At 35.0% G+C, this 27,372-nt stretch overlaps 1 protein-coding gene across 23 annotated transcripts in view; it reads right to left on the reverse strand.

The window, feature by feature from the left end:
• The window catches only part of cher (filamin A protein cher), a 261,724-nt gene that overhangs the window by 200,025 nt on the left and 34,327 nt on the right, over positions 1–27,372 (reverse strand). The window lies entirely within an intron of this gene.

The following is a 27,372-nucleotide window of genomic DNA, read 5'->3' on the forward strand; positions in this document are numbered from 1 at the left end:
GGAGTAACCGATGTGGTCCATACTTTGCACAAAGCAAAGGTGAAGCGATTGGAATTGTAGGTCTTAACAGGAAGAAGGTAAAGTCAGCCAAGGAAACATCGTCTTCTGGGGGAACGAAAAATGTTCCACAGCATAAACCTGTGAAGCGCATTCGCTCCACCGAAGGTCCACCCACAGTCTTCACCTAAGAAGACGATGACTTCTCGGCCGGTTGAACCATCAACCTCATATGCCGCAGCCCTGGAGCGTACAACCAAGGAGAAGCAACTGAGTACAAAGAAGGCATCAACCTCCTCTGGAAAAGTTAACTCCAAAGTGCACGGTCAAGGTCGCAAAAAGCCATACGATAGACAGGCCATAGTGGCGAATGATGAAGACCTTCAAGTGGCAATCATCGACAATGGGAGAATCAGCGACAGTCACTGGTTGCTCTTTGAAATCGGTCTTCGGTCAGCCATCGTATCTGGAACGGAGGATCAGGGGGATCGTCAGTTTGGCAGCGCCTTTTTGCGAAAGGGTGTCAAGGTGATTAACTGTCTGAAAAGGAAATCTCGAGATTTCCTCGTGCGTGGATGACTTTGGTGCATTGTGGGAAGGAGTTGATCTTGCGGCGGTCTCCTTATCTGATATTCCGTCCAGGAAAATTCTCTTTGCCTGGGTTCCCCCACCTACTGTGGACAACGAACTCTTGCTGAAGTGCAAAAACCCAACCTCACTACATCGGGCTGGACTGTTATCTGTGTAGCACACTGTAACGAGGACGGTGGGATGGTTGCAAGTGTGGCTGTTGACCCCCCCTGGGGAGTTATATCTTAGAGAACGTGAGGGAAAACTGAATTTCGGTTCAGGATGGGTTCGGTTTCGACTGAGTTCACCCCACGAAACACAGTAAGAGTAGAGAAGCGGCAAAGGCTGTGCATCTTGCAGATTCATCTGCATCACTGCAAAGCCGCCGCCGCTGATCTACTCTTGTCCCTCACGACATCTGAAGTAGACATTGTCTGGGTCCAAGAGCCTTATATCTATAAGAATAAGGTTTCTGAACTAAGCAATGTCAATTTCGAAATCTTCGCCGCGTTCGAGGGGGACAAGGTGAGGACTTGTATAGTAGGTAAAAAGAGCATAAATCTAATCTTTCTATCTAATTATAGCAACGGTGACGTGTACATGATCAGGCTGGAGCATGGTACGGGGACGGGTTAAGACACTAATGTAAAAATATGAAAAAAACAGCAATATTTTTTCATTAATTAACTCTTAGCAATCGCAGTTTTGATGAAAGAAACTAAAGTAGGTACTTTTGACTGTGACTCACTGTATATTAGTCCCAAACATTGGCCATATATGCATATTGGAGCAATATCAAATTCTGACCGATTTTCATGCTTTTTTGTAGGATTCGTTTTTAGGCACAACAATGACTAGTACACTTTTTTCATCAATGGGAAAATAATTGTGGCATGTAGGGCGATTTTCTGAAAATTCGCCTTTGGCTCCAATACAAAGTACTACGGAATTAAGATCGGGCAGGGGACATGGTTTATCGTAAACCGATCGGCTTAAAATTTTATGTAGAATTCGTTTTTTAGCCATAACAATGAACTGGTAAAAATTTATCATCAAACTAAAATTGCCACCTTTACAGAATTTTCATGAAAACGCACCTTTGGCCTTATAAAAATTGCTATGAAAACAAAGTCCTGGTCCACACTAGAGCGATTTCAATGAAATAATTTCTAGAGTTGTGCCAAAGGAACTATATGGAACTATCTCGTTCACTTCGCAGTTCCAATGGCCCACATTTTTTCTTTGCACAAACTGCGTATACTTACTATCACACGTTACATTTCATGATGTTACTCATACGCTTTGGAACTAGTACAAGGAACTAGGAACTAGATTACCCAACTCTAATAATTTCATGGAATTATGGGTTCTTAGATCGAGTTCTCCGCTACAACAATTCCATAAAATTACCTTAGCATGGAACTCGATCTAAGAACGCCTAATTTCATAAAATTATTTCATTAAAATTGCTTTAGGTTGGCAGGGATTAACGTTAGCCGATCATCATAAAATTGCATATATATACGGTTTTTGAGTCAATTTCCACAGATGCATCTTTTGTTTGCCGGTCAAGTTCGAAGATGGGCTATCTCGGACCACGTTTTGCAATAGACCCCAAATTAGCTATAATTTTACATTTCTGGCGTTCAAAAAACGTTTACACCAAAAGTTGTGGACTCAGGTCCACGTTTTGGAATACCCCCTATTTAACGGTGCAGGTCGATTTCAGTTACTTTGAAGTTTTCATCGATATTTTCGGCTAAAATTGGATGTAATTTGATATTTAGGGCTCCAAGTGGTCAGACAACTTCTACACTAAAAAGTGTGGACATAGGTGCACAATTTGAAATAAATCCCATATTACAGTACCACCCGTTTTCATTTTAAAGTTTGGACCAACATTTTTGGACCGAATTGACATTTAGTAGGATAGCTAGTGGTAAAAAATCTTGTCCATTTAAAATTGCGCACTTAGGCCTACGTTTTAGAATTGCCTTCACATAACGGTAACGCACAATTTCAGGGATTTTTTAAGTTTTTATCGAGATTTGCGTCCCAAATTGGATATTATTTCGCATTTAGTGATCAAAAAACTGTTATTCTAAAAAAACAGACATATGTAGGTGTTGAACTTTTTATTGATATTTTCGTTCCAAAGTGGCAGTAATTTTGTATTTAAGGTTCCCAGTGATCAGACATCTTTTCCATTAAACATTTTGGCCATAGGTCCTTGTTTTGTATAGCCCCCATATAACAGCACCACCGATTTCAGGTATTTTTAAGTTTTTATCGGTCTAACTTGGCTGTAATTGGGCATTTAGGGTTCCCAATGCACCGTGGTCGAACTTGTATGGAAAGATCGGCCAAAAATACTTCCTGTGCAGATATCAATACGAGTAAAGCTTACTTAGTTAGTTTGGCAACACAAATAAAAAGAGAACAAAAAAATGCAACAAAGGTCTAACTTTTGGTATGTCCCCCATAGAACGGTACACCTGATTTCTCTCATTTTCTGGACCTATGGCTACCGATATTCCCTAGCGTCAGAAAATGTTCTTGCAAAAAAAATTTAATTGGGTCCACGTTCGGTGTATTCGGAAAATATTTAAAAATCTTGATATTTTAGAAGTTTTACTGTTAATGGACATTAACGAAAATTATTCAGTTCGGTTTTGTTAAAATGCATGGAAGACCAAAATACCTTTGGTTTCTTTGGCTAACTTCGTTTCTTGATTTTATAAAGGTTAATGTAGAGAAAAACGGCGTTTCTTAGATTTTCAACTTTAAACGGGTATAACTCCTTTTTTCACAACGGATTTCAATTATTATTTTTTCCAGGGTTTAAAAGCCAGCATCAAAAAACATTAGCATTAGCTGTACACTTCAACTGCTACACAATATTGACACACATGGCTAAATAAGCAACCGAACGCACATTTATTTTTGTGCATTTTTGCTTATTTCGTTTTCTACGCCTAATCTTTTTTTCGTTAGGCATAATCGACAACCACGCTACATATTTAGCAGTCGGCTGACCATTCATCGCAGCGAATTAGCAACAGAGGGTGGTTTTGTGATTGGAGTTGCCAACGAAGTAATAAAAAAGGTGTCATTTAATGTCAAAATGTCTTCACCATATGGTAGAAGCCAAAGAATACTAATTATTATTGTTTGAAAAAAAAAGATATATATATATATATATATATATATATATATATATATATATATATATATATATATATATATATATATATATATATATATATATATATATTAAACGGCACATGTCCTTAAAACGAAAAATTGGAAATAATTATAATGTGATTTTTATGCATTACACTGGTAACCCTGATCTCAAAAACAATTGTTTGCTGAAAACCTGGCTAAGCCGTTGAAACTTTGTTGCTTATTCTCTTATCCGATATGTGTTCATCATGTGTGCTGCAAAATATGAGTATGCGTGCCTGATGCTATTTTATTATAGGGATGATATCAAATAGCATCAGCATCGCTAGCAATATTTTTGTGAAATTTGTTGCTACATGTTGCCGTTGTTCATTGTTGCTAAACATATTTCGAATAAATGTTAGCAGGCAAAGCTGCAAAAATTCGGTGCTTTTGCTAATATGGCGTTAGCATTTTAGACCCTGATTTTCTCTTTTAAAGGCCCGAAAATATCTTTCGAACAAGTCAACAAGTACCAGGTAATATTTACAAGGCCACCTAGAGCTCAAGCCAGACCACCGAAGTTGATTTTTTAAATAAATAAAATGAATAATGATATGTATCATGTAGGTATAGTAAAAAATATAACAACCTGTGACTAATGTGAGAATACAGAAAATTATTCTCATTCAAATTCCACATTCACTTGCAATAAATAATAATTCATGATTTTATTGATAACTTCTTAGTTGTCAATAATTTTTAGGAATTCTGATGATTCAAAAAGTTTCGCGCAAATTTACCCTTCAGTGTTATTTTGGCTTGATTAAGAGAAAATAATGACTTCAGATTTCTCTTACCTTAAGTTTATTTTATATTTTTGTTAAGCAAATTGTACAATGTGAAATTTATTCACACATCTCTCAACAACACACCTAATTTTTGTTTACGAAATCTTTCGACAACTAAGAACACCTATTTCAATGGAGAGTTTATTGTTTTCCTTTTTTCCGACATGACATTCTTTCTTTGGATTTGCTTTTAGCTTTGTAGCAGCTAGTAATAATCAACATTCTTTAGTGATTGTTTGGGTTGTTGCATTTCTGGTTTTTGGTTAAAAAGATTGAAAAGAGATGCAACAACATTGTTTTGGTAACTGGTTTTCATCGATGTTTTCCATGAGATTTATGATTTTTTCTCTTTGTGAAAACTCACACACGGAATTATTAAAATAAATATTTATTGGCCATTGGTAAAATGTGGCGGTAGTTGTTGCATTGATGATGGCAACAACAATAGAATCAGTTAATGAATGGGGGGGAAATTAATTATAACATTGTGTATAGTGGTGTTTTATATTTGTTGTAGCAAATAAACTAACAATAAATATTTCAAACATTTAACGAATTAATATTTTAAAATATTAAGAAATACGATTCTAAGTAAATGCAAATTTAATGAAAAAGACTAAAATGTTGGGCACCAATCAAAACGAATTAACTGTAACACAGATAATAAATTTGAGAATTACATATAAAAAAGTTTTTCTATCTACAGAAAACTCATGAAAGTTATAATAATTTTATATCAGGCTGATTGATGTCATTTAACGCACGCGCCTAAAGATAGGCTTCAAATTCACCCGTTTATGAAACTTTAACGCAATCTCAGTTGAGTCATTCCTTCAATACCCGCCACAAGTCATCAAGTTAGCTAAGGCTAAGCGTGTTGTGTGTGGATCATATCAAATTCTTCGAAAAATAGAAGCCACAACTTATAAATAATATTATTTTTAAAATATTGTTAATGGTTGGCGGTTATTCATAGCATCAACTGATTTGACATGATGAGTTAACAACGCATGTCAACTCATGGACGGAAATGAGTTAGCTTTTTATAGATATCACATTGAAAAGGAAGTATCTATTTGATGTCTACTGATATTTCAAGAATTTAAAGAATGACGTATGTAGGTACATTGCGAATATACGTAGTTATGTATTTAGTTATATTTAAGAGTATCTGAATGAGGGTGTATCATCTAACATATTTTGGAAATACAATGGCAAAAAGGACTCTAAGAATTGCTCATTAACGGCACGGCATATATACTAGGAGAGGAGTAAGGTTTGATTACAGACCCTATTCGATAACCCATATTTTAAAAGGAATTCCTAACGAACCTGCGCATGTCATTTATAAATTGCATAACGATAATATTTATAGAAACCAAACCAAATTAAATTAAACATTTTTTTATTGAAAGGAATAAGTCCGACTATTTTGAAAAAAAAAAATAAAGAAATGAAAAGATAACTTTAACGTGTAATTCGCTGGATTTTTGGGTTCCTTGCACTTAAAAATTGTATAATTATTGGGCATCAATGCAGGTTAGACCGAAATAATTCTAATAGGAGGACTTAGCTTTAAAAAATTGCTGGTAATAACAAGGGCTAAATGTCTTACTTAATGTAGTAATTAACGATTTGCTGTTTGTGGAATTCTCAATAGCATGTCCATTACATAATCGGAGCAGTACTGTAGATATGTATAGTTCACGAACGTATGAACTAGATCAGTCGATATAGTTCACTGCAGTTCAGCAGTTTACTGATCACCAGTCGAAAGATAAAAGAACGATCAACGAAGAAACGATTGAAGAAAGAACGATTCAAGCTGGTTCTGCACGTCATTCACGTATGCCCTTGACTGAATTAATTGACGCCTTTGTAAATCTAATGAGTTTTGTATTTTACACACACAAAGCATTTTTCTTTAACTTGTAATGTTTTTTATGTTTTAAAAATTCAAAAACACTTGCTTTTTAATCACACCATACCTACATATTTTAATACCCTCAGCATCTATTCTAACGAGGGTATATACACTTTCATATGGGCAAAGTGTGCCTCATCGAAATAATGGTTTTAGACAATTGAAAATGAAGTTGTTTAAGCACTGTCCGTCCGTCTGTCAATCTGGCTGGCTGGAGCGCGTGATAACTCAACTATTTTGTCCAAACTTAGTTCAAGTTCGAAGATGGGTTATATCGGTCCACTTCTTCCGGTACATCTCCTACAAAAGTTCGAAAATGTTCGGAAAATTTGTGCGCACGATAACTCTTGAATGGAGTAACCGATTTAGTCCATACTTTGCACATCGTGAAATTTCTACCAGACTTAGATGAGCTTCGAATATAAACTCAAACGGATCTGCCGATTCGATACAAAATTTGGCTTTCGTAATGTTTTGTCCAAACTTAATTTAAGTTTGAAAATAAGCCATATCGGTCCACTTCTTCAGGTACCTCCCCCACAAAAGTTCAAAAATATTCGGAAAAATGTGCGCACGATAACTCTTGAAGAAAATGACCGATTTGTTTCGTACTTTACACATCATAATATATCTACCAGATACAGATCATGTTCGAATATTGACTATATTGGTCCGCTCCTTCGGGAAAATCCCACACAAAATTTCGAATAAGTTCACTTTAAGACCTGCTCTCGAATCACTTTGATTTTTTTGAAGCAACTTGTATTCACTGCCTCAATTACGACGGTAAAAGTTTTTTTCAGGGCAATTCCATACTTCTTGAGAAAACAGCCCGAAAAGTGTAAAAAAAACGCCGATGGCACCATATATAGTTTGGTTCAACAATTAATTGGTCTTCGTCAGTTATGTCCAAACATATTTTCAGTTCGAAGGTGGGCAATACCGGTCCACAACTGCCGGTACTTCCCCCCCAAATTTTAAAAAATGGCACTTTAATGGTATGCACTATATCTCTTGAACAGGGCAACCAATTTGGTCAAAACTTTGGGTGTCCTAATATTTATACCCTACACCACACTGGGTTAAGGGGTATTTTATGTTAGTGCATTTGTATGTAACATGCATAAGGAAAAGAGATAGACCCATAGTTCCTTCTAGGGATATGCATAGAATCACTTTCTGAGTCGATTTATACATAGCCGTCCGTCCGTCCGTTCGCAACGTACAGGTCGCATTTGTTGTCCGATTTGGCTGAAAATTGGGTAAGATAACTTTTTTAGCCGTCGGAAGAACGCTATTGCTTTTGGTGAAAATCGGTTCAGATTTGGATATAGCTCCCATATATATTTTCGTCCGATTTGAGGTATTTTATGTACCAAACACCCTACATCTGTCCAATTTTGATGAAATTTGGAATTTATGACAGAATTAGGTCTATAAATAAATGTACCAAATAATATCGAAATCGCTTCAGATTTGGATATAGCTCCCATATATATTTTCGGCCGATTTGAGGTATTTGATGCCCCAAACACGCCATATCTGCCCGATTTTGATGAAATTTGGAACGTGTGGCGGAATTAGGTTTATAGATTAATATGCCAAATTATATCGAAATCGGTACAGATTTACATATAGCTCCCATATATAATTTCGGTCGATTTGAGGTATTTTTTTGCACCAAACACCCTATATCTGTCTAATTCTGATGTAATTTGGAACGTGTGACTGAATTTGATCTATAAATAAATGTGCCAAATTATATCGAAATCGGTTCAGATATAGCTCCCATATATATTCTCGGTCGATTTGAGGTATTTGATGCACCAAACACGCCATATCTGCCCGATTTTGATGAAATTTGGAATGTCCCAGCAAAAATTCGGATCCGCCAGTCATTACGTAACCCATTACAAAGTAATGTAAACAAGCTTCTTTTCGCATTACAAGTAATCAGAAAAGTAATGGGTTACTTCTTAAAAATGTACAAGGCAAACCTACTTACTTTACTCCTCACTAAGTAATGAGGACGGTGGCACAGAGTGTGTGTGTCCGACTATAAATCCTAGGGTTGTGTGTTCAACGCTCACCGTCGGCACGCGAGTATTTTTTAATTAAAAAATAACAGTTCGTGGTGCACATGTGCACTGCATATTTAAGTTCTTAAGCAACCCTTAATATTCGTGTGTGTGGCACAGTGTGTAGTGTCTTCGGCCAGAAATCAGAGGATTCGTGGGTTCAATTCGGACAGACAGTGAATTAAAATAAAGTAAAATAAAAATAAGAAGTGCGATGAAATTAAAAACAAATTCTCTACATAAACTGTTCTAAAAATAGAATTTTTTCACCTTACTTTTCAACTTCTAGTTGCCACAGAATAACTAGTTATTCTAGTGGTCATAAAATAACTAGAAACTGAGTGCGACATTCCCTTGTAAAAATAATGGGGAAGAAAGGGGGTTTGTGAGTAGTTACGGCTGCCAAAAATCCCTTACAAAACCCATGATTTTGGGAGGACTTTTTTTGATGGGGTGTGACGGAATTAGGTTTATAGATAAATATGCCAAATTATATCGAAATCGGTACATCACTAAGCTTAGTATTTGCATATTAGGATCTATAATAATTATTCCATTTTTACATATTTCGACTGGTGTAGGGTATTGCATAGTCGGCCCCGCTCAACTTTGGTCTTTACCTTAGTGGTTTTACAATGTTTTATTTAACTTGTTTTGGTGTCCGTTTAGTTCAAATCTGGTAACTCACCTATAGCCCCCATATAGCGGTACCACCCGATTTAGTTCAAATCTAGTTTTTAACGCAGTTGCAGTTAACCAATCGAACTGAAACTATGCACACCTTCAGATTTGGATGACAATACATGAATATGGTCCCATTTTTCCCTATATAGCGGTACCACCCGATTTCAAGTGTTTTAAGTATTTTATCTTCATTTTTAATTTGGCATTTGGGGTTCCCAGTGGTACTGAAACTTCCCCACCAAAAATTGTGGGCATAGCTACAGGTTTTGGTAGAGTCCCCATATAGCGGTACGAACCGATCTCAAGTGTTTTAATTCTTCATTTTTGTTGTTATTGTTGTAGCAGCATTTAAACCTACGTAGAAGCATAGGTTAGGCATGCTGGGTTGGCAGCCGCTGGCCGAAACACTATGGTTCCGGGTCAATCCGGTACGAGAGAACCCGCTGCCGTGGGATTGATCTTAATTTTTAGGCAGAATTGGCGGCAACTTGGCATTTGGAGTCCCCAATGGTACCTTCACTAAAAATTGTTCACATACATATGTAGGTCCAGGTTTTGGTATAGCCCCCATATAGCGGTACCACCCGATCTCAAGTGTTTTAAGGATTTCATATTCATTTTTAGGCAGAATTGTCTGTAACTTGGTATTTAGAGTTCTCAATAGTACAGAAACTTCCCCACCAAAAATTATGGACATAAGTCCAGGTTTTGGTATAGCCTTTATATAGCGGTACCACACGATTTCAGGCATTTTGAAGTTTGTATCTACATTTTTGCCTAAATTGACTATAATTTTGTTCTCAGTGGTCAAAAAAATTATTTACTAAAAAATTAAAAATAAAAAATAATTCAAAAAAAATTATGTTTCAGTGTTTTATTTATAAATGCACTTAAAACTAGAAAATAATTTGTCGCTTAGCCTCAATAAGTATATTCTTTCTCATAATGGAATCCCTCAAATAAAACGCTTGCCGTTTAAATTTGCCACCACTTATAATTTAAATACAGGCGTTTTATTTAAGAGATTCTATCATGCGAAAAAATTTACTTATTGAGGCTAAGCGACAAATTATTTTCTAGTTTTAAGTGCATTTATAAATAAAACACTGAAACGATTTTTTTTTTAAATTATTTTTTATGTTCAAATTTAGTTTATCTTCTACAAAAGTTCAATATTTGTGTCTACGTGTAGTTTAGGGTCTGTTCGAATATCCTTTGGAAATGTTTACAGATGCTGTTCGTTGTGGTCCTGTTTACAGCTATATTATGATTTCCATGGACAAGTCCATGCTTCCTGGCATATTGGACCAAAAGTTACACGATGACCTACTGAAATGACTAGTGGTCGCGATATCTATCGAAAAAATATATCGGTCTATTCCTTCAAGTATCTCATGCGCAACACTTTAGAACTTTAATCCAAATCCACATTTTTGTCGGTTGAAATGCCCGAAAAGTCTCACAAAACTTTGAAAAGACCCTAAATACATTCGATCTGTCCGTAGGTGAAAGTTTATATTCACATGGGCTGAAGGTATACATATCTCTGTCGGCAAAGCCGACTGATACTTTTTCACTTATTTAATTTAAAATTTGCTCAAAAATTTAAAAACATACCCCGATTTTATTTTAAGCATTTCAAATAAGATTTTCCATATTAAAGAAGACCTGTTGACCTTTAAATTGGTTCCAATTTTGTTTCCAAAAGTTGAGTTTTTAGTTATGTCTGAAACTATAACACTGTGTAACACTTTTAAGGTGATCTTGTGCAAACAATTCGAACTGAGGATTTTTTGAAAATAGAGACCCAAACGACAGGAAACCCTAGTTGGGTTTTGTTGTGTCAGATCCATCTCGGATTTTATGGCCCCATCTAAACATGGTTAAATATTGAGTTTTTAAAGAAATTCGGGGCTATATCTCTGAAACCAATGCGAATCTTCTTTTCACCTTTGAAGCAAATTTGTAGGTAAGGACAAAAATAAAATATATGGAGAAATAATGAACTCGAAAAACTACATTTATTGCCACAAATTTCAAAATATATTCAAAAATGCCACAATTTTTATACATTTCGCACCGTATCTCAGAAACCAATAATTTGTTCTGAATATTTTCTTTTGGAAAAATATTCCCTGGAATGTAATACACAACTCTTCAGAACATGGTATTGCTGTAAAATGCCTCTATCCCCTTGCTTTCATTACATTTTTCAAAGACGATTTAATAAAAATGTCGATAATGTAGTGTACTTAAAACTAGAAAATAATTTGTCGCTTAGCCTCAATAAGTATATTCTTTCTCATAATGGAATCCCTCAAATAAAACGCTTGCCGTTTAAATTTGCCACCACTTATAATTTAAATACAGGCGTTTTATTTAAGAGATTCTATCATGCGAAAAAATTTACTTATTGAGGCTAAGCGACAAATTATTTTCTAGTTTTAAGTGCATTTATAAATAAAACACTGAAACGATTTTTTTTTTAAATTATTTTTTATGTTCAAATTTAGTTTATCTTCTACAAAAGTTCAATATTTGTGTCTACGTGTAGTTTAGGGTCTGTTCGAATATCCTTTGGAAATGTTTACAGATGCTGTTCGTTGTGGTCCTGTTTACAGCTATATTATGATTTCCATGGACAAGTCCATGCTTCCTGGCATATTGGACCAAAAGTTACACGATGACCTACTGAAATGACTAGTGGTCGCGATATCTATCGAAAAAATATATCGGTCTATTCCTTCAAGTATCTCATGCGCAACACTTTAGAACTTTAATCCAAATCCACATTTTTGTCGGTTGAAATGCCCGAAAAGTCTCACAAAACTTTGAAAAGACCCTAAATACATTCGATCTGTCCGTAGGTGAAAGTTTATATTCACATGGGCTGAAGGTATACATATCTCTGTCGGCAAAGCCGACTGATACTTTTTCACTTATTTAATTTAAAATTTGCTCAAAAATTTAAAAACATACCCCGATTTTATTTTAAGCATTTCAAATAAGATTTTCCATATTAAAGAAGACCTGTTGACCTTTAAATTGGTTCCAATTTTGTTTCCAAAAGTTGAGTTTTTAGTTATGTCTGAAACTATAACACTGTGTAACACTTTTAAGGTGATCTTGTGCAAACAATTCGAACTGAGGATTTTTTGAAAATAGAGACCCAAACGACAGGAAACCCTAGTTGGGTTTTGTTGTGTCAGATCCATCTCGGATTTTATGGCCCCATCTAAACATGGTTAAATATTGAGTTTTTAAAGAAATTCGGGGCTATATCTCTGAAACCAATGCGAATCTTCTTTTCACCTTTGAAGCAAATTTGTAGGTAAGGACAAAAATAAAATATATGGAGAAATAATGAACTCGAAAAACTACATTTATTGCCACAAATTTCAAAATATATTCAAAAATGCCACAATTTTTATACATTTCGCACCGTATCTCAGAAACCAATAATTTGTTCTGAATATTTTCTTTTGGAAAAATATTCCCTGGAATGTAATACACAACTCTTCAGAACATGGTATTGCTGTAAAATGCCTCTATCCCCTTGCTTTCATTACATTTTTCAAAGACGATTTAATAAAAATGTCGATAATGTAGTGAAATCCGAAATACGAGAATAAACTGTTGGTGTGAACTGTGTTTGAAATACGTGTTGTAAAAGATATGATGCAAACTACCGCTGAAACAACATGAAGTAAGCATTTTAGGGTTTCAGAATGTTCTAAAGAATTGTTGAGAACTTTATTTGGAAGATTTTTGCAAAAGGTTACTTGGTTCAACTCCCAATAGTTTAGCCGATACTGACCGGAATTTCAGCAATTATGTAAAATTTTCTATATTTTATAGATTTTGATGCCCTAGATGGAGTTTTTTATGTGGTTTTATCAAAAAATAAGTTCTAGCAGTTTAGGTCTAAAATATTGCTAAAGACAGCAAGGCCAAATTCCTATTCGTTTCTGAGATAAAGGCCTGATAAATGCAAATCGCTCACTGACGATATTATCTTGTCATCATTGCTTCCAAAATGTATGCTGAAACCGATATAATCATAATCATGAGTATACATATAGCGTTTAAGAAAATGCATAAAGTATACATAACAACGGCAAACCTTGAGCTGAGAGAAATCGGTTCAGTAGTATTGGAGATATAACATATGTATATAAAAAAGCACGCGTGGTTATTTCTTTAGGCCCCAAAGAAGTACCTAGATTGTAGATTAATTCGTAAAATTTTAAACCGATACATTCGCAATCATTGAAAATATAACGTTTTTTTAATGTCGCATAGGGGAGGTACCCCGCCGCCTCTGGAATTCAATAAAATAAGCATCCTATTTTACCGGGGGCCATTCCTATACATATCCTGGTAATTTCAGGAAAACCGGTTCAGAAGTTTTTGTAGTAAAGATTAAAATTGAAAACAGTGTGAGTATAAGTGGGCGTGGTCAAATTTTCTTTACACAAAAAACCTAAGTCGGGTTATGACGAACATTTCGCAGAAAGAATTACCCAAATCGGTCCAGCCGTTCTAAGCTGATGTCATTGCCAACGAACGACATTTGATTTTTATTAATTTATATTTCACCTAAAGGTTTTGGTCCATTAAACCCGCTAATAATTATCTGATCACCATGTTAAATTGCAAGCTTATTCTCTGTCTTAAACTCAAATCGTTCTTAACATTTCGCTCTGATCGGAATATTACTGCGATCTACAGGACAGCTACAAAGTAGGGTAAAAATTGTGAGTTTGGTTCATTTCACACCTTTCGATCACAAACCAACATCTAATGGGGTCACTTCTGGTCGGAACCCGACCTCTCCACAAAATTTCGTGACGATCGGTCCAAAATTGAAGTCTGGAGTTTTATTACAATTGTTAATAGATGGACGGACACACATAGCTAGATCGCTTTATCTCGATATGAAAAAATGGCAAGGGGAGGGGGTCTACGACGAATACTTAGCGATGTTACACGAATATTGGACAAAACAAACATTTCCACATTGTTTTGTAAAGTATAAATATTTTAGTTTAAAAACGTCCGTAAATTCTAGGAAAAGGTCGTTAGTCCCTACAAAAATACAAAACTGTACAAGGAAAAGGTCGTAAGTCCAAAGACATCCAATTATCTCCCAAACGCGACGGAATTTATAAAACAAATTACAGGTATTGAAGCGGTAATGAATAAACGAAGAATACTGCCTTTACCACCATAATAAAATCTTTAATACAGAAAGTGCTGCAATGTTTTTACTTCCTCCTGAAAAATGCATAAATCTGAACCGATTTGAACCAAAATTGGCACACTGTATTCTAGGCTAGTTCGGAAAACATGTATCAATTTGCAGCTTGATTGGAACTATATTTCATATCAGATTCTAATATATATGGGCGTTATGCCCCAATCTGGATCGATTTTCATAATTTTCTACAGAAATATTCCTTGGACCGAACATATGATTCGTGCAATATATTGTATCAATCGGATTATAAATGAGGGTTTTAGGAGTTTTAATCAACTTTTAACATACATGTCTCATATGTGCATAGGAGAGGTATGACACACAATACCTTGTGGTCATTCCGACCATTTTTTACCCCGTTTATATATAACCGGATTTAACAAACCGACTGGGTTTTAAATGTCAATTCCATTGCTTATATTTCAAACAAATCCTCATAAAGAAGGTTAACCCTGCAAAAAGCTCTAATATAAACAGCACATTAGATATAAAATAGTTAATAATAACGTTTTTGCACTCAGTCATTTTCAAATTTCTGGTTCCATGTTGTGGTAATACCATTAATATTCTGACATTCCAATGAAATCAAAAAAATTCATTTCAGTTTCAATTCTTATCATAATTATGTGTTTCTTGTGCATTTTTTCAAGTAAATCTTTTATCAAGCCAAAAACAAATGTTGTTCCCTGTTCTTTTTTTCGTTTGTTTGCTAATGAATCACCAACATCACCATTTAAAAATATCAGAAATGGGTTTTGTGTTTTTGGTTATTTGGGTTCTCTGTTTGTTTGCGAATATTCATCATCATTACCATTATCATGACGGCGATCATTATTATTATGGTCATCATATATGGCATTAATTAAAATTAGATTTTTTTTTGTTATTTGTTTTTGTTTATCAAACAACAATGATTTCATTTTTTGGCAATTTCAATTTAACATTTGTGCTGAAATGCATTTCATTTTCGTTCCGACACCGGTTCATGGGGTCACAAGCTATGTTGACAGAATTGTTTGGCAAATTGTTGGATATTCTGAGATAACAAAACTGAACAATCTTTCTTGACACAATTGATGCCAGAAGATATGAGTAATGGTTTCAAGAATTTTTCTGGTTCAATTCTGTGACAATATACGAAACGTTAGGTTTGTTTGTTGGCAAAGGTACTTATAATATTTGTATGTACAATGTCTCATATAAAATACCCATAGTCGATATCAGATAAATTTTTATGGATTATGTTAGATATGACATCGGATAGAAGATATGTGAAACGATTTTATTCTGATTGGAAAACTTGAATTTTTCACTTCAAAATACATACATATGTATTCAAGTATGTACATATTTATGTATTAATGGTAACCCTCTGATTGCTGCTATCTTTGTCCTAGAGGAATTTATTTATGGAATTTCAACAATTCCATAAACATCGCTACAAACATACTAAAATAGCTTAGTATGATCCACACATTTATGGACACAATTTCATTGATGAATTTTTTCTACCGAATTCATCATGCTGCGAATTAATGCCTGCCTGATTTTCATTCATCCATTAGAAAAGGTGGTACATTGCACCCAAAATGTGATCATTTAGATCCGACAAGTACAGTGTAGTGTGTTTATTCAAGTGCATTTGCAGTGAAACCAGTTAACCTTTAATGTCAACCATTTCTGGTGATGGAGCTATTTTCGTTGTTGTTGTTGTCGTTTTTTTGATTTTCATATGATAGCTGCTACTGGTTGTATTTCCAAGTCTAATTCTTTTTTAACCAAATATGGTCAATTTGTTTTGGTTACAAGTGAATATTATTCTAGTTGTTTTTTTTTTTTCAAATTTTGTTGTTGTCAAACTTAGAGCTGTCATTACTTTTCACGATTACAATTAATTGATTATTAATGTTTTTTCTTTATTTGTGGGTTGTTTCTTGTCTGATTTATTGGCGGTTTCAATTGTTGATAGACATAATTGCAATAAAGGGTGTAGGTTTTGTATGTTGTCTATCAGAAATACATAGTATATTTTACATTATAAAACAGGAAATAGCAAGCGGTAAATCAAAAGCTATCTTAACAGATTACATTAAGATCTACATAATATTTCGATACAGAAATAGTTTAAGGTTTCAAAACCTAATAACTTTGATTAGGAGATTAGCCGCTAAGTTTGTCCGTGCCAAACTCTCAAGAGGAAAACTTCAACCAAAGGCGAATTTATTAAGGTAACATAGAAGGCGAACTGGAGCCTTACTGTTCTCTTGCTGTTAAAAGTTTTTCTTTTGGCGAGGAATCCCAAAAAATAAAAACAGTAAATTATGATTCACAAATTAAAAAAATAAACACTATAAATTTATATTGGAACAAGTCTCGTTTAGGGGCACCTCTCCGATCGGGCTGAAATTTTTACCATAGGTAGTCCTTGGGACCCTGATCCTTGGGACCCGAAAAAGATATATATCGTTGTGATCAGGGTCCCAAGGACTACCTATGGTGAAAATTTCAGCCCGATCCGAGAGGTGCCCATAAATAAATTAATGGTGTTAAAGTAGGACTTTATCGAAATGTCAACACCCATATCTCGGGAAGTATGGAGTTCCCCCGGGAAATATATATATAGTTGTTATCAGGTCCCAAGGACTACCTATGGTGAAAATTTCAGCCCGATCCGAGAGGTGCCCCTAAACGAGACTTAAGCCTTTATATTTTTATGAGTCGTTTGGTTTTTAGTGGCCACTTTTTATGATTTTTATACTTTACGAGGGTCACTAAAAACACGATGTGTCGCCAGGCGTCATTTGACATGTTTTTTGGAAATTTGACAGTTTTTGACATAAGAGTACTCAGGACAGTTTGACATACGAGCATGTGTTGGGTTGTTTACAGTGTAATCTTTCCTTTCTCTGACGAACTTTGTCGGATTTACCGCCCAATCATGTTCTTTAGGATTGAAACTCGTCCCTGCTCCCCCATATTTGTCCTAAGGCGATCTGTTTATAAAAGTTTTTTTTTTAACTTTAAATTCGAATTGTTCCGCTAATTGAGACGTATATGTTTTCAGTTTTTTATTGCTGATGGACAGATCAACGCTTTTTGTACCGTTGAACCTCACCATTTTGGGGAAATTTCCGTATCACATCCAAAATTCATGCCTACGATTACCACGGACATTATAGAAAATTTGATGGAAATAAGTTCTTCAGTTTTCTAGATATACAGTCCCTGGCATAATTATTTTGACAAAATCTACATATGTCTTAAAAGACATATAATTATTGCCAGCATTCATAAAACGGGATATTAACAGCTCAGGGGTTTTCTTTGACCTCTCAGCTAAATAAAAATTAGTAAGGAAAGGATTAAAGTCGGGCGGGCCGACTATATAATACCCTACACCACTGGGAATATGTAAAATATATATGGGATCTAAATCTAAATCAGAACAGATTTCGATATAATTTTTCACATTTATTTGTAGACCAAATTCCGTTACATAGTCCAAATTTCATCAAGATTGGACACATATAGCGAGTTTCGGGCATCAAATTCCTCAAATCGGTCGAAAATATATATGGGAGCTATATACAAATATGAACTGATTTTGATATTATTTGGCACAGTTGTTTCTAGACTAACCACCGTCACACATTCCAAATTTCATTGAAATCGGACAAATATAGCGTGTTTCTTGCGCCAAATACCTAAAATCTGCCTAATATATATATGGGAGCTATATCCAAAACTGAACCGATTTGTATATTATTTGGCACACTTATTTCTAGGCCAAATCTCTGCAAAAATTCCAAGTTTTATTGAAATCGGATATATATAGCGCGTTTTGTGCATCAAATACCTAAAATCGGCCGAGAATATATATGGGAGCTATATCCAAATTTGAACCGATTTATATATAATTTGACACACTTATTTCTAGACTAAATACCGTCGTACATTCCAAATTTCAATGAAATCGGACATATATAGCGTGTTTCGTGCGCCAAATGCCTTAAATCGGGCGAAAATATATATGGGGGCTATATCCAAATTTGAACCGATTTCTATATAATTTGGCACACTTATTTCTAGGCTTAATTCCGTCGCACGTTCCAAATTTCATTGAAATCGGACATATATAGCGTTTTTCTTGCATCAAACACCTAAAATCGGCCGAGAATATATATGGGAGCTATATTCAAATCTGAACCGATTTCCATATAATTTGGCACGCTTATTTCTAGGCTTAATTCCGTCGCACGTTCCAAATTTCATTGAAATCGGACATATATAGCGTATTTCGTGCGCTAAATGCCTTAAATCGGGCGAAGATCTATATGGGGGCTATATCCAAATCTGAACCGATTTTTACCAAAATAAATAGCGTTCGTCCTTTGGCCAAAAAAAACTATCTTCCCCAGTTTTCATGTGAATCGGACAATAAATGCGACCTGTACTTTGTTTACAAAAATACATGGACAGACGTACAGACAGATGGACATGCATAAATCGACTCAGAAAGTGATTCTATGTATGTATATCCCCCAAAAGGAACTATGGGTCTATCGCGTTTCCTTATGCATGTTATATACAAATGCACAAAGACATAATACCCCTTACCAAAGTGTGGTGTAAGGTATAAAAAGTGGCCGTGATCAAAGACACAACTACCGTGGTCTCGCAAATTAATTTACAACCTAATGCGTTCATTTAAAATGTGGGCGTAGTACCATAGAAGATTTCTTAAGGCGTCTTCTCTAACATAGAACAACTCTTAAGGCTTCTTCTATACCATAGAACCCCTTAAGTTAACATAGAAGACCTCTTAAGGCGTCTTATATACCACAGATGACTTCTAAAGGCGTCTTATCTAACATAGAACACCTCTTAAGGCGTCTTCTATACCATAGAAGACCTCTTAAGGCGCCTTTTATATCATAGAAGACCCTTTAATGCGTCTTCTATACAGTAGAAGATTTCTTAAGGGGTCTTCTGTAAAATAGAAAACTTCTTAAGGCTTCTTCTTTTATTCCATAGAATACCACTTAAGTTCTCCTAAAGCGTCATCAATTCTGTAGAAACCTCTTACAATGTCCTCTATTCTATAGAAGATCTCTTAAAACGTCGTATATTCCATAGAATACGTCTTAAGGCGTATTTTATGCTATATAAAACCTCTTAAGTCGTATTCTATTCTATCAGATAGAAGACCTTTTAAGACTAATTTTTCCCTTGGAGACCTCTTTAAGCGGTTTTTATACCCTCAGCATTTATGCTAACGAGGGTATATACACTTTCATACGGGCAAAATGTGTCTCATCGAAATAATGGTTTTAGACCCCAAGTATGTTTGGACGAAATCCGTTTCAGACAATTTGGAGTTGATTTAGCAATGTCCGTCTGTCGGTCTGTCTGGCTGGCTGGAGCGCACGATAACTCTCGAACGGATCAACCGATTCGGTCCAAAATTTGGCTTTCGTAATATTTTGTCCAAACTTAGTTTAAGTTCGAAGATGGGTTATATAGGTCCACTCCTTCCGGTACCTCCCCCACAAAAGTTCGGAAAATGTATACGCTTGATAACTCTTAAAGGAAGAAACCGATTTTGTCCGTACTTTGCACATCGTGAAATTTCTACTAGACTTAGATGAGGTTCCAATACGGACTCAATCCTTCCACTCCTTCGGGCACCTCCCACAGGAGCGCAAGATAACTCTCGAACGGATCTGTCGATTCGGTCCAAAATTTGGCCTTCGTATTATTTTACCAAAACATAGTTTAAATTCGAAGATTGGCTATATCGGTCCACTCCTTCAGGTACCTCCCCCACAAAAACTTCAGGAATGTTCGGAAAAATTTTGCACACGATAACTCTTGAAGGGAGTGACCGATGTAATCCATACTTTGCACATCCTAATATATCTACCAGATATAGATCAGGTTCGAATATGGACTAAATTTGTTTACTTCTTCTGGTACTACTCACACACAATTTCGGATAAGTTCACTTTAAGACCTGCTCTCGAATCACTTTGATTTTTGTTGAAGCGATTTGCATTCGCTACCTCCATTACAACGGTAAAAGTTTTTTTCAGGGGCAAGTCCATATTTCTTGCGAAAACAGCCCGAAAGGTGTAAAAAGACCCCTATGTCACCATATGTGGCGGTTGGAGAACATGATAACTCTCGAACTGTTCAACGATTCGGTCCAACATTTGGTCTTCGTCATATTATATCAAAACTCACATGGGCAATACCGGTCCACAACATTCAACATTTGTGTCTTATAATAATATAATAATTCCTATTCCACATTGTTGTCGGCAAGTTCAAATGTCCAAAGAGGGCCAAATTCTGAAGAGACCTGAAATACATTCGGTCTGTCCGGAGGTAAAAGTTTCGCTTCACATTGGCTGAGGGTATATATCTGTCGGTAAAGCCAACTGACACTTTTTTACTTGTTATATCATAAAATCCCTATTAAGGCATCTTCTACACCACAGTAGACCATACAAGACCTCTGAATTCGTCTTATATAGAAGTAGTCTTCCATATCATGGCGTATTTATTTCATAGTATACCACTTAAGTCCTCTTAAGGCGTCATCTATTCCTCTTAAGACGTCTTCTATATCTCTTTAGGCGTATTCTATTCTATCAGATAGAAGACCTTTTAAGACTAATTTTGTCCCATAGAAGACCTCTTTAAGTGTTTTTTATTCCATCAGACGAACTCTTGAAGTGTCTTATATTCCTCTTAAAGCATCTTCAATTTTATAGAAGGCTTCTCGAGGCGTATTTTATTTTGTATAATGCCCCATAAATGGTCTTCTACTCTAGAGAAGACCTATTGAAATGTCTTCTAATGTAAATGGGACCTCTAAACGTGTTTTCTATTCCATACACGATTTCCTTGTAAAGCGTCTTCTAGTCTACACAAGACCTTTAATGGCGTTTTCTGTTATATTTTTTTGTACTCTAGAGAAGACCTCATGAAGTGTCTGATATTTCATAGAAGACTTCACAAGCCATCTTCTATTTTAAAGGGGACATCTTAAAGTGTTTTCTATCCCATAGAAGACCTCTTAAGACGATTTCTTTTTTTATAGAAGACCTCTTGGGGTGTCTTCTACTCTATAGAGGACCTTCTGAAGTGTCTTGCATTCCTCAGAATACCTTTTAAGCTTCATCTATTCCATAGAAGGTTTCTTAAGGCGACTTCTATTATATTGAAGACCACTATTCTATAGAAGATTTTTTAAGGCACCTTTTATTCTAAAGAAGACACCTTTAAGCGTTTTCTATTGCTTAGGACAAAACTACTTTTATTTTACAGAAGACCTCTAAATAAGTATGAAAGTGCGTCATTCTTCCAAAAGCATTCCAGATTGCATAAAGGAGACTTCTTTCATATCAATGAAAGTATTGGGACTCATATTAGGTCAATGATATGTTCTACTTCTTAGACCGAACGACGTGTCTTAAGACGTCACTTGTGGAGAAGCTTTGCATGGTTGGAATACTTAGGAAATATCGGCAACATTGCGCTGAGGGGTATTTTTGGATCCCTTAAAATGTTGTTGATGTTGTCTGTATCGAGAAGTGTTTTTGGACATGTTTCAAAAAATTTGGAGTAGATTTATGCTGGTTCGTTCGTTCGTTTGTATTCTGGTGCGCACGATAATACTCGAATCTACCAGTCGATTTTTTTCTACATTTTGGATCTTGAAGTATTTTGTCCAGACTTAGATCATTTTAGAAGATGGACCATATCGATCTATTCCTTCAGGTAGTTCTCCAATAAAAATTCCAAATTTTCAATAACTATTGCAGGGAGTAGCCGATTTAGTCTAAACTTTTCCAATCAGGCCAAGGCTTCGATGGAGTATACAAGTGGATGACGAAATCGAAAAGCGCGGTAATCAAAATTGGAGAAATAAAGCAACGAATAGAGAGGAATGGTTATCTTATCTAAGTTCGGCTTATATAACAAATATTCTGTAGAGGGCTAGGTTCAAAAGCTCTATAAAATCCTACGGTATTCAACTAAAATATCTGGTGCGTCAGACCTTGGTTCAACCTTTGCTCATCGTAATATTTCTTTCAAACTTAAATCAAGTTCGAAAATCACGGTGCTCTTGAAGTAACTTCAAAAGGAAGGTGCTTACACCTCGGAAGTTTTTGCGGATTCTACAATGTTCATGGGTGAGAAAAATCAAAAAACAAAAAAAGGCATCACTGTAGCGCTTTTTAAATAAATCGCGATTCATCTTTACAATTTTTGGGTTTTTTTAGGTTTTCAAGATTTTGCTTTAAAACCGCAAGTCCTATCGAAGTAGGATTAAAGAAAATGTTGTAGCTATTATAATTCTCTACAAGATTGGCCTTTATGATAAATTCGTAGGTTTTACCGTTATTGAGATATAGAAGTTCAAATTTGGACAACGCATTGCCTGTATCGCTACCTTATAAATCAATGTTATACATGGTGCGCCTTAACTAACTTTAAGTGAAAACCGCTTACACCTGGAAAGTTTTTGCGGATTTTGAAACAGAAATGTTCATAAGTGAGAAAAATGCAAAAACAAGAACAAATTGCTGGAGGGATTTTTAAATAAAATTCACCTTTTTAAGTTTTTAGGTTTTCAAGATTTTGTTGGAAACCGTAAGTCCTATCGAAATGGGACTAAAGATTCTTCTGTGTAAGAATATTGTAGCAGTGAAAATTCTCTACAAGATTGGCTTTCGTATCTTTTTCTTAGGTTTTACCATTTTTGAGATATATAAGTTTAAGTTGCGAAATTGCAGTCATGACACTGTTTTATAAGGAGACAATACAGTCAGTGCAATGTCCCAATTTGAACTTCTATATCTCAAAAATTGTAAAACGTACGAAAATATCCTAAAGGCCAATCTTGTGGAGAATTTGCATAGCTACAACATTTTCTTTTGCCTCATTTCAATAGGACTTGCGGTTTCCAAGTAAAATCGGGAAAACCTAAAAAAACCCTTAGAAATGCCGCGATTTAAACAGCGCTCCGGCGATTTTTTTGTTTTTTTGATTTTTCTCATCTATGAACATTCTAGTTTCAGAATCCTCAAAAACTTCCCAGGTGTAAGCACCTTCCATTTAAAGTTGCTTCAAGAGCACCGTGAAATGGATTATATCGGGCCACTCCTTCCGGTACCGTCCACACAAAAGTGCAAAATGTTCCATTAAGTGCAGTTTAAGGGCTATTCGAGGATTTTTTTGAAAAGTCCATCGAAGGTAGTCCTTACGATTTTCATTACAATGATATAGCTGCCCGAGGAGGCGGTTTCAACATTCAAACTTCGTTTCATTGGGGAGACTTCTCTCACATGAATGAGTGCAGCTCAATGTTTTTATACGAATACAGTCGAATTTCTCTATAACGTAGCACTTGGGGCCGATGTATTTATTGCACAAAAAAATACAATGTTGTGTGCTTTAAATATGCAACTGTTTCGGGGTCTTCAATTAATTTTTTTTCTGACAAAAAAATCTAACATAGTCGGAAATTATTCACATTTATGTTCACGTACATGTGTGTGTATATACACACACGTACACATAGATGATTAAGGGCATTGGATTTCTAAAACAAAACGGTGCAATTTGTTCAATTTCAATCATTTGTCTGACCGCAGCCAGGCATTGCCAGGGATCAAATATATCAAAACTCATTAACAACATTGAAACTATTTTTTATTTTTAAATTTGTTCCGATTAATATCATTTTTTTATTCCACACAAACCCAAACCGCAAGTGGCAATAACAATGAAAATCAAGAAATTAAGTCATCACGTGAAGAGAAGAAAAAATACATATTACAAATATGAAAGCAATAAATGACATACATATTAAGTCTTTATTAGAAATCTTTGTGGTAATTCAAATTAAATTTCTAAATAAAAATAAAATGATTTTTTCCACTAATAAATTAAAGCTATTTTAATAAAATATTAAAACAACGACTATGGAATTAAACCTGACAATTTTGAAAAGCAAAATAGAAGTCGTCATCCCAAACAAAAAAAGCCACCCTTCCTAAAAATAAAATTTATAAGAAATTTAAATTTGTTTAGATTTTTTTTTAATTTATATTTTCAGAACAAGTAACTTAATTTGTTTTAATTAATTATATAGAAAAAAATGCTTAATTTTCAAACATAAAATAAACGTTTTATATTGCAGATATGCATCTCTCTTGGCTTGAGGATGCTATGGATGATGATGACTATGCCCACAAATATGAACAAATTAAAAACAGATGGTCTTAACATTGGCCAACGAAATGGTGGTATCAAAATCAAAATATTTACAAAATTAATGTCTCAAAAAAAAAAAGAGAATGATATGAATGAGTACAGAACGTGACGAAGAATTTGAGTATCATAAATACCTATTTGAAAAATAAACAAACGTACTCTGCTCGAAATAAATGCTCATGAGTTGCCGCTTGTTTGGTTTCTGGCAATTGTCATGCTATTTGATGGTGTGATTAGGATATCCCCGTTTTTATGTTCGCATTTTTACGCTTAGCGGTAATATATCAAAAACAATTATTTTTTCTTTACAAGAGCGAGATCAATGCATTCGTATGCATAAAATTCGTCATTATTTTCGTATGATGAGATAGATGGTGGTGGTGGTGTGCGTATAAAAATAAATTACAAAAATAATAAAAATTTTAAAAATATTAAAGAGATGATGTATTTGTAGCTTTGGCAAAAATATACACATACGTATTCTTTCTATTCTTTTAGATATTTTCGGCAAAATTTGCGAAAATTTATAAAGCTTAGAGATCATGTCTTTCCTTAACAACTGACAGCATACACAGAAATAAATCAATTGGAAAGGGAACTATAAGTGGAGATTTTAGATATAGATCGTGTTCTAATATGGATTATATCGGTCCATTCCTTCGGCTACCTCCCACACAAAAATTGGAAAAAGTGAAGTTTAAGAGCTCCTCTCGAATCGTTTTGAAAATTTTGCTTACAAGGTTGTCCTTCCTGAGATAACGGCCTAAAAGGTCCAAGAAACCCTAACGGCTCCGACAATGGCAAATCCGCAACATAACCAGTCATGTATCCGGTTGGATTATGGGATTTATCGCTCCAAAAAGTCCTGCAGGCACACGCTAAAATGGCTGTATATTTTATATAAGGCATAATTATTGTGTTTTCTTCAGAGGCTGAGCGCATATACCTCCGTCAGCACAGATGACTGATACTTTCTTACTTGTTTTTCTGTTATGTTGATAATATCAGCCATTTTGGATTGTCAGCTTGCTTTTGGCAGATAAAAATGTTAGTCGTGTTTTGGTGTGCTCTTTGATTTTTTACTATTCGACAAAATGGATCAAAGAAACGCCCCAGCAAAATCGACCAACAAACCCATGTATTAAGTTTTATGTAAACAAGTAAAAAATTTATCAGTCGGCTTTGCCTGTGTGAATTGAAACGTCCATCTATTGAGAATATCGAAAGTACTGAATACGGATTTTGTGGTCCTGTAGACACGGTGCTGTTGAAACAAATTTAAATGGAAGGTGCTTACACCTGGGAAGTTTTTGCGGATTCTGAAGCTACAATGTTCATAGATGAGAAAAATCAAAAAACCAGAAAAAATCGCCGGAGCGCTTTTTAAATAAATCGCGATTCAAGTTGACATTTTTAAGAGTTTTTTAGGTTTTCACGATTTTGCTTTGAAACCGCAAGTCCTATAGAAATGGAATTAAAGAAAATGTTGTAGCTATGAAAATTCTCTACAAGATTGACTTTTAAGATATCTTCGTAGTTTTTACCGTTATTGAGATACAGAAGTTCAAATTAGGACAATGGATTGATGGATCGCCTCGGTGCACTGTGGTTCCGCCCGTGGACAAAAATCGAAAATTTTATGGCGACAAATTTGATTGCGATTGAAAGAAATATTCTCTAAAAACATTAAATGTTTAATATCTAATATTATTTTTGCTAATTTTCTGCGGTAATATGTGAAGTTAAGTCGAAGAGTTTGAGACTTGTATGCGGTGCCTTAAAAACGAAAAATATATCCGCAAAGCATTCGTAGTTTATGAGTGAAATTAAACAAATTGAAGAGGTAGATGTACAATTTACAAAATGAAACTTATGATGGCATTGACTATGTTTTTACGAAAAAAAAATATTGAAAATTCGTTTTCTAACTTCCTTAAAAATAAATTCTTCGTAAATGACTATAAATTTATGTTGAGTTTTAGTAATGTTGGCCCCGTAAGGGGAAAGTCTCTAGTTTACGATAAAACGAGATCCAGCTGCCCCCAGCTGTCACCCTGTAAGTTATTCCCCTTATACCACGCCTGTAAAATCGCCAAAATTCCGAAAATCGGGAGGAACGTTTATATGGGAGCTATTCCTAAACGTGGACCTATATTGAAAATTTTTTGTACGGAGGTATGGTGTTCCCTCCGAAGTCAAACTACAAAATTACAGTCAACTCGGTTAGAAAATTTAGCTAAAATCGTCAAATACCGAATATCGGGAGGTACGTTTATATGGGGCCTATATCTAAACTTGGACTTATAATGCACATTTGTTGAAAGGTGGTATGTTGTTCCCTCAGAACACAAAATGCAAAATTACAGCCAAATCGATTGAAAAATATCGAATATCGGACTCGGCGATAAATTGTAGGTCCCATATCATTGAGCTAATATGAATAGGGGTGTACTCATTGATATGAGAGAAGTCTCCCTTATCCCTTATGGGATGTTTGTGGAACAATTATTATTATAGTCATTTCAGTTGGTATGAAAACATGGATGTGCCCACGAA

This window comes from Musca autumnalis, unplaced genomic scaffold (genome assembly GCF_047663935.1).
Source record: "Musca autumnalis isolate F117 unplaced genomic scaffold, ASM4766393v1 scaffold_1, whole genome shotgun sequence".
NCBI classification, from domain to species: domain Eukaryota; kingdom Metazoa; phylum Arthropoda; class Insecta; order Diptera; family Muscidae; genus Musca; species Musca autumnalis.